This window comes from Clytia hemisphaerica, unplaced genomic scaffold (genome assembly GCF_902728285.1).
Source record: "Clytia hemisphaerica strain Z4C2 unplaced genomic scaffold, Clytia hemisphaerica genome assembly, whole genome shotgun sequence".
Taxonomy (NCBI): Eukaryota; Metazoa; Cnidaria; class Hydrozoa; order Leptothecata; family Clytiidae; genus Clytia; species Clytia hemisphaerica.
The window spans coordinates 27358-46520 of NW_027104213.1; the positions used below are offsets into that span (position 1 = coordinate 27358).

The following is a 19163-nucleotide window of genomic DNA, read 5'->3' on the forward strand; positions in this document are numbered from 1 at the left end:
ATAAATATCTTTCTCCAGTGATTTAATGATTCCTTGCAACTTACTCTCTTCACCATGTAAACGTTGGATTTCTGCTTTGTGATCTTCAATCTCCTTCTGTAGGCTTGTAAACTAAAATGATAGGATGTTTCAGTTTAACATTTTGCATTGTATTTTTCTATTCACAATATTCATGACGTATGTTTTCTACAGAAATACTCCGGTTTTAGCCAGAAGTGGCAAATTTAAACATGAATACTTCCAAGGAATAGCTAGGATACTATAAATAAATCAGAGCCATCTTCTGTTTAAAGATTTCTTGAGTAAAGAAAACGATTTAGTTTAATTTCGTTCTCAAAGTTTCATGCCATCCAGGATGGCAATCTTCAGTGAAATAAATAAATCGTTTTCTTTACTTTCAACCATAGCTATTCTATATAAAACACTAGATAGAGCTACTCCTTCCCTATTTGAATCAAAATAATCTGCCATCTTTGATAAGTAGACCATAGTTCGGTGCTGGCAATTTGATCGATCAAGCCAATCTTTATTAAACTCGTTGCTTCGCGCCATTAAGGTTTTTTTTTGCTTGGTTGAAAAAATTGCCAGTATCGAACTGTGACCTACTTTCAGCAGCAAAGATGGCGGATTATTTTGCTTTACCTGTCGTTGCGTGGAAAATACAGAGTTGTAGCTCTATCTAGTGTTTTATATAAGATATTTGTGCTATCAACCCTTAACAGTGCCATCGGCTTTCGAAAATACTGGTAATGAATTTACAAGTTTACCAATCTCCTCAATTGCAAACTAAGTCACGAAGGTTTGAAAGGTGTATTCAAATAGCTGTCTAAAAGCTCTGTTGGGTATTATTAAGTTATTAAGTATATTTTAATCATGGATTAAGAGTAGAGATATTTTGTAGCGGTAGCAATCGTCTAATGTCATTTTGCTACAAGAGACGAAGGCCACGTTCACACGCTACGGTTCCGTTTCGGATTGAAACGGAACCGTTACGTGAGAACATGGCCGATGGGTATACTAAGCTTTTCTTCCACCACACATTTTCCGCCACACATTTTCCACCACGAAATTCTGTTCGGAGAAATATTTTATAATCGTTAGCAATGGAATGAACCTTACCTTTCGTCTCATGATACCAGTTTCACCTTTCAATCGAAGGTTAGCTTCTTTTTCTTCACGTAATTTCCTTTCATATTTATTCTTGATGTCTAAAATTTCTCGATCCGCATCTTCTTCGATTTGTTTTTTCGTTTCTTCGTATTCACGCAAGTGTTGACGTGATTCTTCGTTCGCTTGCTCTAATGTTGATGTCTTGTCTGAAAGGAAGAACGAAAATTCGATTTAGAATAAGCACAAAATAGATTTGCACCCTCTCGTTTCCCCGTTTCATTTAAAAGCTACACTCCTGAAAACCAACTACTACTTGAAAAAAAGGACGTAAACGACGATTTGGACTCATAATTTTAGCCATTTTTCAATATAATCGTCCAAAATTCATTGAAACAAAATGAAAGAAAGATATATAAATTTGGTCAAGCTAAGTCCAAATCTTATTTCATCGGACATTTCATGGTAAAGCTATATAGACCATACCAGTAGAGCATAGCACATAGAGTACAATTATAGCATGAAATCCAAAATACAATCCAACACTTTATAATACTTGTTCGTGATACTTTCGCTACTACGAGTATAATCGGCAGAGAGCGGGCAAGAGTAAAGTTTTGACCATCTCAGGCAGAAAAGTAGGTCGTGAAGTACCTTGTAGTTTCTTTTCGTAATATTCAGTCAACTCTTCGAGAGCATGTTCTCTGGCTTCCTCCATTTGTTGAAGTTGTCGTTCATAATCTTCTTGCATGCGTTGACTCTTTGTTTGTAGTTCTTGATATTTCTCATATTCTGACATCAACTTCTTGTTGTTGGCTGATTCGATATCTTCTAATTCTTTGATGTGTGTTTCACCTTGTTCGGAAACCTGTCAAATTGAAAATCATAAATTAGTCCTCATTATTCATCAAAGTTAGCTTTGTATTGATATTTTGAGCATATTATTAATGGCTGCCCATGGAACGGGATAAAGGTTTGTGAGACAATGGTCTCTTTGCTACGTTCAATATACTACTTAAAGTCTGAAATACTTGGCAAATTTCACGATCAAGACAAACCATGAAAATAATTTGAGACGGATCGTCAATTCTCGCAAAACAGACTCGTAGAACATCTCGTGGAAACAAGCTATTCAAGAGGAAGGGTGACTACCAAAACATAAAGAAAAGGGAGCGACTCCAACCTACGACTTTCTGATGCGGACACACATGTGCTTTAGTTGTTCTTAGTTGTTGAAAATCAAGCAGAGAGGCATCAAATACCGTATTGTACTAAGTGAAATCTTTGGTATGACCCGGCCAGGCATTGAATCCATGACCTTAAGCACAAGTAGCGTAGACAGGGGTGAAGAACGATATGCGTAGGCGAGCAGATTTTTACGACAAAGCACTTATCTATTCGTGGCATAAAAACATGATTACTGTGTCGTTTAAATCTGCTCTCCAAAGCAGTTACCTATTCGTTTTATAAAAACTTAATACACCTTTCCCAAGTTTATCGATTTTTTTCGACCTCTCCAGTTTGAAACGAGAACTTGATACTTTTGAAGCTTTTGGTGATACAAAGTCATTCTGAAAATTTGAGATCAAAAGCTTTTTCCGTTCCTTTTTTATGGCTGTTTTAATTCCTTTGATTTTACAGTCAAACCTCTGTCGCACACGGAGATTTATGTGTGGAACTCCCTGGATATTTCACCAGACAGTTTCACTAAACCCCGAGGCGCAGTGTACCCTGAAAGAGTACAATTTAAGAAGATAGTAAATGGACGATACTTCGATCGAATGAATTTTATATTTACATAAAAGTGATCACTAATATTTCAATAACCCCAAATAACTGTTCCTTAATATAGTGGTCTAAAAAGTCGATAACACGATAATATCTGCAATTGATGTTATGGAAGGTTCCAGATCTAAATCAGTAACAAGTCTCTTTACTAATAGTACGGTTCGTAACTCTCTAGCTTTCCAGCATGTTTCGACTCTCAGCACGCTCTCCGACTCCAATAATGATTTTGTGATTCCGGTATTTATAGTTTTTAGTTCTATGAGTATTTAGAGGACTGGATTTAGAGCCTGGGATCAATAGTCACGTTGGTTTAGTTGTCCGCGTCCATTCATTTGGTTGGGATTGCTTCCTCGATCCCAACTCATAAATCTTTCAGTGTTGTGCGTAGATTGATTCAGTCTCTTGGTTTTGTTCTCGATTATCTCAGTGTGTCAGTGGTATGTAAGATATTAGTCACGCTTGGGCTAACGGGGTTAGAGTCCGTTTTCCTCGATGATCTTCATGCGTAAATCTATTCAACGTGAATGTATATGATGATTTTCCATTGACTGAATGCTGGTAGCTAGAGAATGTCTTTTCATGGTCTATTCCTGCGTAAGCACGTTGGACTTGAATGGATAATGTAGATTGTTTATTTTGGGATGAGTGATGTTTTCTCAAAATATCTCTACTGTCACACCTCCATATAATGATAAGTGACGTCCTCGTCACTAAAGTATTTATTTCAAGTATAAAAACGATTCTCATACCATGTGCGCCTTTTCAACATCCATTCCCATATGTATATAAAAGTCACTAGTATATGCTAGCTTACCAGTGTCTCGTCAATACACATCAAAATGAATGTCTGGTATATGAACATCATTTCGTATTCTTAACAATTCGCTTGGGTACCCTTTCCAATTTCGACTGTCTCTATTATTCATCATGTATTTTTGGCCTTCTCTATTATTTATCATATTTGATGCGTATCGTGAATTAGTTCGTAATACAACGCCACGTTCATCGAAACGATGTTTATCGTGAATTAGTTCGTAAAAATACGCCACGTTCGTCGAAACGATGTTTATCGTGAATTAGTTCGTAATAAAACGCCACGTTCATCGAAACGACGTTTATCGTGAATTAGTTCGTAATAAAACGCCACGTTCATCGAAACGATATCTATCGTGAATTAGTTCGTAATAAAACGCCACGTGCATCTTTGTGTTATCATCGACTTTGATTGTTTACCAAATTACCTAACCAGTTTCCAATTTTAAATTTAATTCACCAAAATTTTGCTTCTTTAAAAATTATTTCCCATTCTCAGTAAAATTCAAAAACAAAAACAATTAAAAATCCTTAAATTATTCCACAACGAAAAAATAATTAATAATAACGAAAACTCGAGTTCCTAAAATGCCAAATCTAAATATCAAATTTTACGTACAATATGTCAGAAGAGAAGAAGTTTTGAAAGAAAAAAAAAAGTCAATTTTGAAGTTTATCGGCAGTAGGACACCCATTCATATTGATTCCGTTCCTCTAACCGTCTTTTTAATGTAGATGTCATGTCCCAAGGTCTTCTGTTGTAGCTGTAAATTTCTAGCTGTTGTAGGTCTACTTCGGAAAATTCAGGGAGTGAGACATTTGGATTAAAGTGGCTTGGGTTCCAATCCATTCGGTTGGTGATGTGAGGCCTGTTTTTGTATTTCGAAAAACGGCTGCTAGGATGGCCTACATTTGATTTCAACATATCAGCCGCTCTCAGGCCAATATCAATTAGTAGCTCATGGTTGTCAATGTTGCAAGGTTGTTTTGGAGGTGTCTCATCTATAATCAGGATGTTGAGAACTTTTTCCGCAAACTCTTCTCCATAGCTTGAATTCATAAGTTGGCAAAATACTACTTTTAACATTTCGAACACTCCAAACCACTTTTGTCTTTTGATTGATGACTGTATTTTAAGTTGGTGAAGTTGGAGCGTGTATATATTGGTGACGTAGGTATCCCAGTAGTAATGTGGTGTAGCTTTGCCATATCGGCACATTGTGTATGTTAGTTGGTGTCGAATATTAAATAGTAGAACTATGTATTTCTCCCTAGATATTTTACGGGAAATTTTTATGTGGATGTTTTTACAGTCTGAGTCAATCAGAGCCATATAAGCGAGCGATTGAAGAGCATATGGATCCGTTCGTGGTCGTTCGTTTGCCCATACCACTTCCTCGTAGCATTTTAGCCAGGTGAGTTGATCGAGCGATAAAAGTTCATTTTTCTTCTCTTCTTTAAAAAATTCAAACATTTATATCAAAGTTCACATTAGTTACAATTAAATACTCATACTTCTCTTCTTTTACAGTAACTTCCAGTAGTAAAACAAAACAAAACTCCTCAAAAAAAAATTTTACCCATATAGTTATATATACAAAGTTTTTCCTTTCTTTCATTATTCATGTAGGGTTCGAATTCGACATTTAGCATTCAATCTCTGGTATTCGGTTGTACCATTGGATTTTGATGTATTATGCATGATACCAAGGATCATTTTTTCGGAATTAGATATGTATTGGTTTAGAATCCTTGGTACCGGAAATTCGATAACCACAATATGTTTTGTTCGCTCTGACAACACTTTTCCAGCTCGAACATGCAAAATGGTTGGTATCTTGACAAATTTACTTGTGAGATTTCCATTTGGTAAATATTCTTCGTCTGATGGATTCTTGATCAAAGTGAGAACGTACAGGGTCGCAACCGTCAATTCAGTAATAGCGGCTATAACTGCTAGGATACTCCAAAATCTGGGTGTTTCTTTTCGTTTGTTACTCGCAAAGAATCTCTTTCTCCTGCTCGCACTGGTTATGGTTTGTTCTGAAAAGTTGATGATAGCCTTCTCCGAGCTCAAAATATTCATTCCAATGATTACATCTTCTTCAATGTTTGGGACAACCATAAATTCCTGGGTTTTCAATGACAGTGGGTCTGCTATGCTAGCTAGTATGATCGCACTTCCAGCAGTCTCAAGGATACCTCCAGTAACTGATGCTAATAAAGTCCTTCATTGTGGGTCAGGAATGGAGCGATTTCAGCTTTATCCCAAATTCTTTTGTTTAATAAGGAATAAGGAATGACTAGAACTAGTGTCCACCAGAGCAATAAATGTCTTTGTTTCTCCTTCTATGGATAAATAGACTTCTGTCTTGATGCCATGTTTTTGCTCTTCTTGGTCAGTTGATCGGCAATGTATTGCCAGTACATGTCCATGGTGTCGTTTGGTCTTATGGATGTGGCTTCTTTTCTTTCCAGTATGAACGTACGTGAAGAGATCCCTCGTAGCAGGTTCTTCTGTTACTGTTTCGAATGTTTTCCCATCATTAGGTGTTTTAAAGCGATGTCTTTGATGATGACGGTGGTGACGTCGTTCCCTATGCATTTCTTTATGGGAATGTTCTTCGTCTTTTTCTAACCGTTGCTGGGCTGGTGAGAATTCCATTTTGGTATTTTTCTTGAAAAGTTTTATTATGGAGCCTCGGTTCAGGTATACAAAAGCTCCAATTAAAGCTAGAAGGACGACCCATTTAATAGTTCCACCGATTCCACCAAAGATGTTGAGGATACTTCCTATTCCTTTCCCAGCAGATTCCACTGCATCGCCAGTAGAAGTGATGATATTACCTGCAGCTGAACCAAGGGAAGTAACAATCTTTTCATCCAAGTTACCAACTCCAGTTAGGACACCTTGTATTCCACTTCCTAAAGCTCCAATGATTTGGCTTGTTCCTCCTGCAGCGGCTTCTAAAGCTCCTCCAAGTCCAACTCCAATACCAGTGAGAAGGTCGCCATTTCCACGTTCTATCTGTAGTTGTTTTACTTCCTCCATAGCATCATGGATTTCGGAGAAGATGTTTAGCATGGAGTATGGTGCCAGGTGTTGAGGTGGTTTCTGAATCATTCTTTCATCGAATCCTCTAATCTTTTGCAACTTCACAAAACTGGATCCATGGAATTGCTTCTTTGCTTTTGTCTTGGTTACTTCCCCTTCTTGGTCTATCACATCATAGGAGCCTTCGTTGTTTTGTAAATACGTAATAGGAGGTCTGGCTGAGCAGTTGATTTTGTGAGATTTTTCTACTACTTGTCGATCCATAATTCGTAAAAATTTAACTTGGTTATGATAGGGTGCTTTTACTGGAATATCGAAGTAACATGAATTTCCTACTCTTCGATTGGTGATCAGACGGTAGTTGGAAATTTTCAAACAGCGATGTACTTGAAGGGCTTCTCCGACTATGTGGACGGTGACTCCACTTTCTTGGTGAATCCATCGGGCTGCAGTTGTAGGAAAAACTGCTATCATCCATCGTTGAATTCTCGACACTTCCTGTTGTATGAAACAAAGTCTTTCCCATTCTTGAATAATGTCCAATTTCTGGTTAATAAGAGTACGCAAAATGTGAGCTTGTAGGATAGGTCCAAGAGTGTCGGATACCATTCGTTTGGAATATGCAGTCACCATGTCTTTAAGGGCTTCGAACATGTTTCCTTTCATCACTGGGTCCTTCAGTAATAGACCGTTATCAAGCAAAAGTAGTTTTTGCTTTCGCCATATTCATTTTGGATGCTTCCACCAACTTTGAGAGAAGGAATTAGAACATGACTCTCCATTTGCTTTACTTCATGTTTTCCTAGTGAATGCCAATCGATTGCTGGATGATGTGGGTCATTCCAAACTAGAGCACTTTTTGGTGCATCTTTCATGGTACAAGAGCCGTATGATTGTCCTTTTGGAATTTCGCTTGGGCATTTGCTGTTGGTTAAGTGTTGTTCAATGTATTTTTCTTTACCAACGACTTGAGCATCGAAGGTTCTAAGGGTCAATTCCTTGATTTTTAACGTTGTCTTCTTCCAATACTTGCATTTAGCCACTTTTCCATCAGGGTGTGTACTGACAAAACGATGTCCACTTTTTCTTTCAAGAGGGTTTCCATTGTATGTTTTCGTATTGAATGCTTGGATACAATCAGATGGACTGATAAAGATTTCCTCCGAATTAGACGTCTCCTTTTTGGAGGAAACTTTTCTGCTCCAGGCAACTCTTGGTTTCCAATCGCAAATTGTGGTGGTTTTGTATAACGTGCAGTAATGGATGTTAAAGTGAGTGATGTTCGGCGAATACTTAAAGACTTCCATTTCTTTCGTTATAAGCTCTGATTTTTTTGTCATCGAATGAGTACATGTAGGTATTTTTGGGAATTCGTATATTCCTAGTGGAGTAGTGGTGGTGCAATCGTAGAGATTTCCCAGTCTTGATCCAAATATTATTGGCATGAACATAAGGACCAGAAATAGTGACCATTTTAGCGAAGTGGGCTGGCTTCTTCTGTATGAGATGGTGTTAATCGATAGATTGGGGTCTAGGAATCTCTTGACCAACTCCGCATTTAAGTTTTCTTCAGGTTCCCAGGTGTTTTCGTCGTGAGAATATCCTTGCCATTTTATTAAGAAGTATCTTTTGTTTCTCTTGAGCTTCATTTTCAAGATTTCCTCCACCATGTAGATTGGTTCATCTGCTTCCATTTCTTGAGAAGTTTCAAAAGTTTGGTCTGGATCAGGTTGGGTTTCATCTTCTACAACAGTGTCATTAATCTCTTTTGGTATAGTCTGCTCTTGATTTTGATTTCCAGGTGTGAATGAGTCTGTCTCTTCGTGCTCTGATTCTTCATTCTCTTCAGATACGTCACTCAAGTCATCAGAGGAATCATCGTTATTAGCACGAAAGTTTGGATCATTAAATGGCTTCATTCGGTTGACATGGACCACAGTCGTTGGTTTTTCTTTTATTGAGGGGGTCATTCAGCTCATAATTTACTTCGGATATCTTTTTCGTGACTCGATACGGACCAATCCACTTTGCCATCAATTTTGGACTCAGGCCCTTATAACGTTTTTTATTGTGTAGCCAGACCTTATCTCCGACTTTGAACTGAGTGTTAGTGGCCCCTCTGTCGTAGTAGTACTTGTCTCGTCGTTGGGCTTTTCGTAGGTTCACTTGTGCTAGCTTCTGAGCGGTACGCACTTGATCAACTATCCTTTCACGATGATCCTCAATTAACGGTGATAATTTTCGTCCAGGATTGAACTGTAGGTCACTTGGTAGCGTAGCCTCTCTTCCAAACATTAAGTAGTATGGCGAATCCTGTCTGGATGCATTGATACTTGTACGGTAAGCGAAGAGTACTGAGGGAAGATACTGGTCCCAATCATTCTGTCTTGAAGCAACAAAGTGGGAAATGCCTTTAACAATGGTTCCATTAAGTCTTTCTACAATGCCATTAGATTGAGGATGGTATGGCGTGGTGCTAATCTGTTTGATATTCAACATCGCACAAACTTCTGCCATCAAATGAGACAAAAAATTGGTACCTTGATCAGTGACAAAGTATCTTGGAACGCCAAAGCGAAATATGATATGATGTAGTAACAATTCAGCAATAACGTGTGCTTCGGTCGAGGCAGTCGCGAATGCCTCAGGCCAAGAGGTGAGTCGTTCAATAAAAACCACTACGTATCTGTTCCCAGCGTCTGTTCTTGGGAAAGGTCCAACTACATCACAGTGAAGTGCGCTCCAGGGTTCTCCAGTTGCTATAGGTAGTAATGGTGCTTTCTTTGATGGTGTTCCTTTATCCTGTTGGCATATAATGCAGGTGTTGACCCAGGTTTGGATATCAGTCAACATCCCTGGCCAAAAGTACCGTCTTCTGATTTTGTCAGCGGTCTTGGCAAAGCCAAAGTGTGCTGCGTTGGGTTCATCGTGATTGTACCTCATGATAGTGGCGCGGAACTTCTTTGGGATTACCAATTGTTTCCATACACCTTCGGGTGTAGTGGTCTTTGGGCTATAGATGTGGTAAAGAACTCCTCCATCCATGAGATAGTTGTCAATGTTTCTCAGAACAGTATCTTTTTGCTTGCCTTCGGGTAGAGTCTTCTTTTGCAGATATTCGATTTTTGCTTTCAAATCAGGATCCGCAATTTGGTGTCGTTGAATTTCGTCTTTGTCGAAGGTATTCTTCGTAATAGCAGCGAAGAAGAGGTTGTTGGCTGCTTCTGATGGACTTTGAAATGTTTCCTCATCATTGATATTTGAAGGACCGTCTTCAGCCTCTCTGGTTGTATGATCAAAGGAGTTTATTTCTTCGTTCATTCTTTCCGGAATATCTATTGGTTCGTTTGGTCTTCTCTTTTCCCAATCAATGGTTTGGTTTTTCTTTTTGGATACTTTTGGTTTAGTTTGGGCTTCTACTTGTAGCTGATCCCATGGAATTCTTGACAAACCGTCTGCGTTCCCGTTTGCTTTTCCAGGTCTATACTCGATGATAAAATCATAAGCTTGTAGATATAGACTCCAGCGACATAATTTACCAGTGCTGTCCTTTGTGCTCAGGATGTAGTTCAGTGGCTTATGGTCTGTGAGAATTGTGAATTGCCTACCCTGAAGGTATGGGTGAAGTTTCTTTACGGCAGTCACGATTGCTAAAGCTTCTCGCTCGATAACAGATAGTCTTTGTTCTGCTTCATTCAAACGACGTCCTCCATAGATCACGGCCTTTTCTAGCTTGTCATACCTTTGGCTTAAGGTCCACCCGATTCCAGTATTGGACGCATCGGTTTGTAGGTAGAATCTCTTTGTAAAATCTGGTAGAGCAACCACAGGTTCGGACGTGAGAATATGTTTCAGTTTCTCAAATACCTGTTGACAGGTGTCATCCCAATTGAATTTTACTCCTAATTTCGTCAGGTTGTATAAAGGTGATGCCAAGTTACTGAATCCCTTCACAAATCGTCTGTAGTAGGAACATAGTCCCAAAAAGCTTCGTACTTCTTTGACGGTTCTTGGCTGTGGGAACTCTCGTACTCGTCTGGTGTTCTCCTCGTTTGGTCTAATGCCATCTGATGAAATGATGTGGCCTAGAAATGTTATTTCCGTCTCTGCAAGGTCACACTTTCCAGGGTGAGCTTTAAGATTGGCTTCAGCTAGCTTGTCAAAGACAAATTTGAGATGGATAAGGTGCTCCTCAAACGTGGATGAATATACGATAATGTCATCCAAGTATACGAGGACAGATTTCCACAGTTCTTCCGTAAAAACGTGTTCGATAAGCCTTTCAAACGTCATAGGACTGTTTTTAAGTCCCATTGGCATGATGACACATTCGTACAGTCCACGGTGCGTGCAAAATGCTGTCTTTGGAATTGAGGACTCTTCCATAGGAATTTGCCAAAATCCACTTTTTAAGTCAATTTTACTGAAATATTTTGCGCCTTTTAGATGATCTAGCAAGTCGTCTACACGTGGTAGAGGATGACTGTCGACGGTTGTGACTTTATTGACTGCTCGATAGTCGAAGCATACTCTGACCCCGCCTCCTGGTTTCGGTACAACGACCACAGGTGAGGCCCATGGGCTCGTTGACTTTCGGACCAAACCTCTTTCTATCATTTGGTCGAGTTCTTTGTCGATAACTTCTCTTTGTTTTGGGGAAACTCTGTAGGGGCGTTGTCGTACTGCGGCTGCGTCGCCAGTGTGAATTATGTGTTGAACAAGTGGCGTGAGTCCAATTTCTTGGAGGGTGGCTGCAAAAGTTTCTTCATAGGTGTTAACCAGCTCTTGAATCTGTCTTGTTTGGCTGTCTGACAAATCGGAATTGATTTTCACTTGCGAAGCATTCTTTCCATCTGCCGTCCGTTTGCTACTCGTTGGAATCAAGTTTGGTTCGTGTTGTAAGTTGTCTTCTGGACCAGTTACTCTCCTATCAATTTGGCTTGTCTCTTGGATCGGTGCAATTGTTGTTATCTTTGTTAGGGCGCCCAGAAGAGAACCAGCAGGAATTTTGACGGGATTCTCATTGAGACTTGTAACTTTCAAGGTAACTCTTCCACTGCTTCCCCGAAAAATTGCCGGAGTTATGTTCAAGGATGTTTGTTGTTTCAGTTCCTCTGATGGTTCGAAGAGATAATCGTCTCCAGATGAAAAATCATATTCGAATTGCCAAATCGTCTCGCAAAGTGGTAAAATGTTCTTCTTCTTTCTTGAAAATAGTTCAGTCGTAGGCTTGCGTTTAGACATTGAACGTAAAGGTATCGCCTCAAGGTGTTCTTTTGGTACCGGAAGTGATGGTTTATCAATTTCGAGAGTTAAACTTTGTTCCTTGTAATTGATCGTTCCATTGTTTTCAGTAAGAAAGTTATGCCCCACCACTATGCTGTGGCTCAAGCCTTCAACGATGTATAGATTGGTCATATACTTTTCCTTTTCGATTTCCAAGGGTATAAATATGGACCCTTGTATTGCTAGTTCTTCTTGGTTGGCGGTTACGACACTAGGAAGATTATTTGTTGAGGGTGAGATTGTTGTTAAGCTCTTGATTTCATCCCAAAAATCCCGACTGATAGCTGTTATGGCAGCCCCACTGTCTATCAGAAATTGACAATCTAATCCAAATATTTTACCCCAAATTCGGACTGAGGTAGGACTTTCCTGGATGAAGCGACTTTTAACTTTCTTCATCTTTTGTACAAGGACATTTTGAAATAGAGTTTTGTGGTTTCCATCGACTGTTGTTGTGTCCTTTTCATAAAACTGTTCCTTTTGAACGGGGATCAGTTCGATGCCAAATAATGCTTCATTACTGTCTGTTGTTGATGTTCCCTCGACCGTCTGGACTTGAAAGTTCTTCGATGTGGACTGAACTTCATTTTCGTCGTGTAAAGATGCATTAATGTCAATTAAGTTTTCAACTTCATTGGTCTCACTGCTCTTTGCTGCAAAGTCAGATTCTTCTTCATCATCGTATGTTGTGTCAAAGTTGGCCTCTTTTCTATCTTGATTGTCTTCAAATGATACTTTGAGTCCGTCTGGTTCGGAGTTTCTGCTTTGAACATCATCTTCTTCATTCTTTTTGTCTCCAGAGCGAAGGTAAGGGGTGTCGGAGTGGGAGGAATAACTGGGAGGGGGAGAGCGTGGAGTATATTCTATTTCAACATCAGAGTCGCCACTGTCACTACAAAGTTCAAGCTCTTCATATTTGACAGGCTCCTCAGGTTCCATTTCATACCAAGGATATGGGGGATCTGGAAAATTGGGTTGGGAATTAGCCTTTAAATCGCTTTCACTCGACGATTGATGGATCATACAGTTGAAAGTGTTCCTTTTAGTCGTATATGCCTTGTTGTTGCCATCTCTTTTCGTAGAATGGTTCTGTTGAGTTTCTTGTTGATTTGTTGCCGAAGCTGGAGGGCCTTGTGGTCTTGACACAAAACGCCTACCATCGTTGAATGGAATTCGTGGGTCCCTTCCACGTCCATCAATATTGTTCTGTTGTCCTCCATGATTGCCATCTCCTGGATAGTTGTTGCCTTGGTAGTTGTAATGTCCATAATAATTCGTATTTCCATCGTATCTGTTACTGTAACCACCGTAGCTACCTCGACGATTGTTGTTGTACCTGCCACGACCTCGAGCTTCGCGACAAACTCTCGAGGTATGGCCGACACGTTGGCAAGTGTAACATATTGGTTGACCATCGGCAGAGCGCATGTATCGACTATTGAATCCAATACTTTTGTCCCTTGGGGGCCTTCCGTTACCCTGTTTAAGTAAACGAACTTCATTCCGTAACCTGTTGATTTCTCGGGAAGAATCTGTTGTCGACGCCAAATTTGTTTGACCAAAAGCATTCAACTGTTGGGGTTGCGCAGCTGTTAGTTGTAATTTTTCCTCCGACATCTCTGACATTTTTCTTTCTAATTCCTTTTCGAAATTTTGGTTGCTATTCGAAGCCTGGTTCGGTTGAACAGAACGCTTGTCCACTTGATAATTTTGCATGTATTTCTTTTATCATTTTATTCGAGTCTTTCGTTGAGGTTGTTATTGGGTCTTTCAACGTAACGTAAGGTACCGCCTCCTCAAAGGTTTTGAATTCTTTGAGTATGACATCTGTGCGAAGGGGTTCATCTAAACCACTGAGCAGGGCCTCCAACTTTTGTTCGGAGGTCAGGCCCAATTGAAAGGCAATTGTCTCTAGCTTGAAAATGTAGTCGCCGAGAGAAGTAAAACCAGATCGTTTCAAAGCTGCCAGTTGAGCTTTTCTGGAGCATCTCGTTTGCATTGATGAGAATCTTGCAATCATTGCTGCTTTCAACTTTTCATAGGACTTCTTTGTATCGGCAGGGAGTTGCATGTAGAAGAAACCCGCACTTCTCTCGAATGTAATTGGTAAGATCTTCAAGATTCTGTCGTCACTCCAATCGTTGCATAAAGCAAGCCTTTCAAAATGTTCGAAGAAGGACATGATGTTGTCAGTGTCCTCACCTGTGAAGACAGGTAGGTCCTTCTTTCCTACCGTGAATGTACTGATGTGCCTGTCGTCCTTTGATCTGGCTTCTCCTCTGTTGTTGTCAACTCGATTCTGTCTGATGTCATCCATCCGATTTCCTCTTCCGCTGGCATTACTGCGATATCCTCCTTCACTATTGTAAGTGTTCAGTTCCTCATATGTATGGTCGTCGCTCGTCGATGAATCAAGTATGTCTCGATGATTAGATCGTATTTGAGGATGGCGCAAAGGGGTTCCTGCGTCAATCGGATCCGGGGTTTCTTCTGGGAAGGATCTTCGTCTCCTCGGTCTCCGGATTTGAAAATTCGATGCCATCATGAATAATTCAGGTACGAAAGTAAGAAAGTTCTAACTTACAGTTTTGGATCCTCTCTCTTCTTTTTGCTTTGAATAATTGACAAGCGATAAAAATAGATATACCGTTGGATGGAAATGCAAAAAGTTCCAAAATCAATAATTCAACGAGTAAAGAAGAAACAATCAACCATGCAAATCAAAATAAAATTCAAAATGCAAAGTCACTTTAAGTTAACCATGTAACAATTTTTAATAATTCAAAACGTACAACGAGATACAATAAATGGTCCAACAACTTCAATGAAATGTAAAATGAAAATCGAAATAAATCCACTACAAACTGGTAAAATAAAGCAACGCTTGGTGTAAATGTATTGTACTGTGAATGTAATGAAGCACTCTTGAGAAATCCAACTTTCAAAGTTCTAAGGTAGAACCTCCAATGTCGCACACGGAGATTTATGTGTGGAACTCCCTGGATATTTCACCAGACAGTTTCACTAAACCCCGAGGCGCAGTGTACCCTGAAAGAGTACAATTTAAGAAGATAGTAAATGGACGATAGTAACTTCGATCGAATGAATTTTATATTTACATAAAAGTGATCACTAATATTTCAATAACTCCAAATAACTGTTCCTTAATATAGTTGTCTAAAAAGTCGATAACACGATAATATCTGCAATTGATGTTATGGAAGGTTCCAGATCTAAATCAGTAACAAGTCTCTTTACTAATAGTACGGTTCGTAACTCTCTAGCTTTCCAGCATGTTTCGACTCTCAGCACGCTCTCCGACTCCCAGCACGCTCTCCAACTCCTCTAATGATTTTGTGATTCCGGTATTTATAGTTTTTAGTTCTATGAGTATTTAGAGGACTGGATTTAGAGCCTGGGATCAATAGTCACGTTGGTTTAGTTGTCCGCGTCCATTCATTTGGTTGGGATTGCTTCCTCGATCCCAGCTCATAAATCTTTCAGTGTTGTGCGTAGATTGATTCAGTCTCTTGGTTTTGTTCTCGATTATCTCAGTGTGTCAGTGGTATGTAAGATATTAGTCACGCTTGGGCTAACGGGGTTGCAGTCCGTTTTCCTCGATGATCTTCATGCGTAAATCTATTCAACGTGAATGGTATATGATGATTTTCCATTGACTGAATGCTGGTAGCTAGAGAATGTCTTTTCATGGTCTATTCCTGCGTAAGCACGTTGGACTTGAATGGATAATGTAGATTGTTTATTTTGGGATGAGTGATGTTTTCTCAAAATATCTCTACTGTCACAATATTAAAAAGATTTATGTTAAAAAGATGACCTTGCAGTACTACTTTCCACTACAAAAGATTTGCTTCCAAAAAGCTTCAAAATAAAAAAGGGATTTCTTGACATCGTGTGTAGACATTTGAGTGTGACTTTGAAAGACTTAGAAAGACTTAAAATCTTTGAAAATCGTTGGAAATGTTTAACTTAAAAATTGAAAATAAAGTCTTAGACTAATTTGAAAACAGTCTTCTAGAACCCCAAATATTGGATCCTTTAAAATACCACCAATTTAGAAAAATGACGGATCACTCAAAATTTAATGGGGAGGAGTGCGTATATTTTCCGCACCCTATTGTTAAAATCTATAAAAGTCTTTAACATTAATCAGGAGGCAAGGATTACCGATATCATCTGTGTTTAGGCTAAAACATTGATGCAAATCTAAAATATATCCCCCGGAATTAGATATACAGAAATCTAAAATCGCTAGTGAAAATCATATTATTATTATATAAATACAAAAGTTTTCAGTTTTAACTGGACAAAGTGAAAAGGTAAGCTTCAGAATGGTTGGAATGGGGTAGAAACTACGAAATGACCGGTAATTATCGGCCCCAACCGTTATTTGCAGCACAGAATCCGTGATGCTATATTCTTAGCATATTCTTAATGTTGTGGCCAATTTCATCATTAATATTTTTATAAAGTATATTCTTATAAAAAAGCATACAACGTATGTTGATTAGAGATGTCTTCGGTAGGTTTCTGTAATAATTTGTTCTCTTTATTTCTAAGCCAACACAAGCAAAAGTGGGATCTTGCATTCATTCGAGACATTCTGCTGTTTGAGCCGTGGAATTACCCTAGAGGAACACCAAAACAGATTGAGATATATTGAAGACAAGAGGCCCAAGGGCATGAAGGCCCAGAGTCTAAAAACATATCTAGTTTGTTTTTGCTTCCGAAGGCCGGGTTTTAGTCCTTACTCGCACAAGTTTTGCACGGTGGGATCGCAAAAATCATGCTTTGGAAAATTTAGAAGGGAACAGGTACAAGAAATGAGAGTTAAATAACAATATCAATGTATTTATTTCTTTTAAACCGAGCAAACTCAAGGAATTCGAATTGGTTGAGTAAGCTGTAAGATGGGTCGAATTCGCTATATAAATCTGAGCCGAGTAAACCGAGTAGATGCCGAGTATACTAATGTAAGTCGAGTAGATTCAAGTTTAGCCGAGTTTTCCGAATAAATCAGTGTAACAGAGTTAAACGAGTTTGCCGAGTAAATCCGTATAAGCTGAATAGATTCCAGATTAGCTGAGTTTTTAAAGTAAATCCGTGAAAGCTGAATAGATGCAAGTTCGCTGATTTATAACTATTGTTGCACTCCACCTGATGATGATGCAATGATACCTAAAACAGAAAAAATTCAATATATTACAATATATTAAATGTATACATCTCAAGATCTTCAATTAAAAGGGGTGTTTTAAAATTAAACAACATTGATCTGTTGATGTGATTCTATGCAATTGAGTCCCCTACAAAGAAAAATTACTTAATTTTATCACTGCCAAGGAGTTTCAATAATTATATAACATAAATATTTGTTGCATCTCCTTTCTATGAAACTTTTTCTCCCAGACTCCCCTCTTTTGCACTTTAAAGTCTCTTTTGAAGGGGTTCGGACTATGACTGACTAATCTTGGGGAAATAGACCAGGCCATGACTCGCTGTCCCAACACCTTTCAATAGAAAAATTATATTAGTGTTTTTTATTCCCACTGATACGTAGAAATCCACAGGGTTGACGGGCCAAACAGACCCACGGGGGTCCCCGGGCTGAAATGGTCACCAAGGGTCCCCTTTACAAACGAAAATTTGAAGGTCTGTAATTCTCATATCTAATATGACCAACTGGTAGGGCTTGAAGAGTAGATGAAAAAAGTGGCCTCAGTACGCTCATAGTAAAGGTCAGGTATGTTTTTGGAAAAAGTGTGATTATTTAGAATCACTCAAGCATTTTCTTCCACTTCAATTTGTGAAAGTGACAGAGAACTCACCTAAAATTGGGTACCAGTATTGACCTTCTGTTGTCTATGCCTTTAAGGATGATTGAACTGACCAGGACACTGTAAAGAAAAAAAAAAGATTATTAGTATCTGTCTGAAAATAAACCCTCTCCAGGGTGGTCATTTTTTCACTGGTTACACCCAACTCAGTTCTCGCCAAAGTTAAAACTTCCCCTGACTTGTTTTGTGCCACTGCTTTTTTTGACGCATCTGGGATTAAAACAAAGGCTCTTAAATTTTAAGGGAAGACTCAAACCCCCTCCTGGGTCACTTTTTGAAAATGGTTTGGTGAGAGGGAATTCTGGGTTAAATGATGTAATCTTTCTCGCCTCAGAGTACTGTTGCTCTATTAACACTTTCTTTTGAGAGAAATTGTGACCTGCGCTTTAAATTAGCCCGTCAAATGACAATCAAACCAATAAAATACCAGTAATACTGTAGACCTTTTGATTTTACAGCCACAATATAAAAAATCTGTAAATGGGAGGGGGGGGCAACACAGAATTTAAGTCAAAATGATTTTTGAAAAACTTGGGATTTCTAAGACATTTTCTGAAAAATTAGAAAAACATGGAATTTCCAATGCCTCCTCTAAAAAAGTGTAATTTAAAAAAGTATTTACATTTAAGAAGGAACCAGACCTATGTGATCAATCCTATCGACCATCGGGATCACAAATATCTTCGTTTCGCGTCGCCCGACCGACTCCTGAAAATTGAGTAAAATTGAGTCAGAGAGTCGGTAAATTTTTTGGACTTTTTGTTTTGATGACGTTTCCTTTGCTGAAAAATTTTATTTTTGCCGATTTTTGTGAGCGATTTCTAGCGCATTCGCAGCATTTTAACTTTGTTTATCATTACACGTGCCATTAGGTGTCAAAGATCACAGTGTTTAAATCTCATAATCTGACACCACGCAAAACATACACGCGATTGGGCCTCCTGCCGCCTCAGTTAACGCCATTTTACCTTTTATCCCCTCACAGACCAATTTTAAGAAAACTCAAAAAATTTTACTACCGACCAACCGACCGACCGACCGACAGGCTCACTTTTTGAATCCAACGAGGACGCGAAATGAAGATTTTGTGATTGCCGCCTAGGAGATTGATAGAGGATTCAGCCATAAAAAAGTCTTGAGTATTGATCCTTTGCTGATTATTTATCGAGCTAGTATTAGTTCAATCAAGTATATCGATTGTAAATTGATAGAGCTCGATCATTACAAAGAATCGATAAAATCAATATGATCGATAA

General features: G+C 38.8%; 1 long non-coding RNA gene across 1 annotated transcript; it reads right to left on the reverse strand.

Annotated features, from left to right (window-relative positions):
* Positions 1-16905: 16905 nt before the first annotated feature.
* Positions 16906-17956, reverse strand: LOC136815632 (uncharacterized). Its single transcript, XR_010847742.1, has 2 exons — positions 17899-17956; positions 16906-17248 (listed from the first exon to the last, which is right to left on the reverse strand). It is a non-coding gene; the product is annotated as an uncharacterized lncRNA (long non-coding RNA).
* Positions 17957-19163: the final 1207 nt, after the last annotated feature.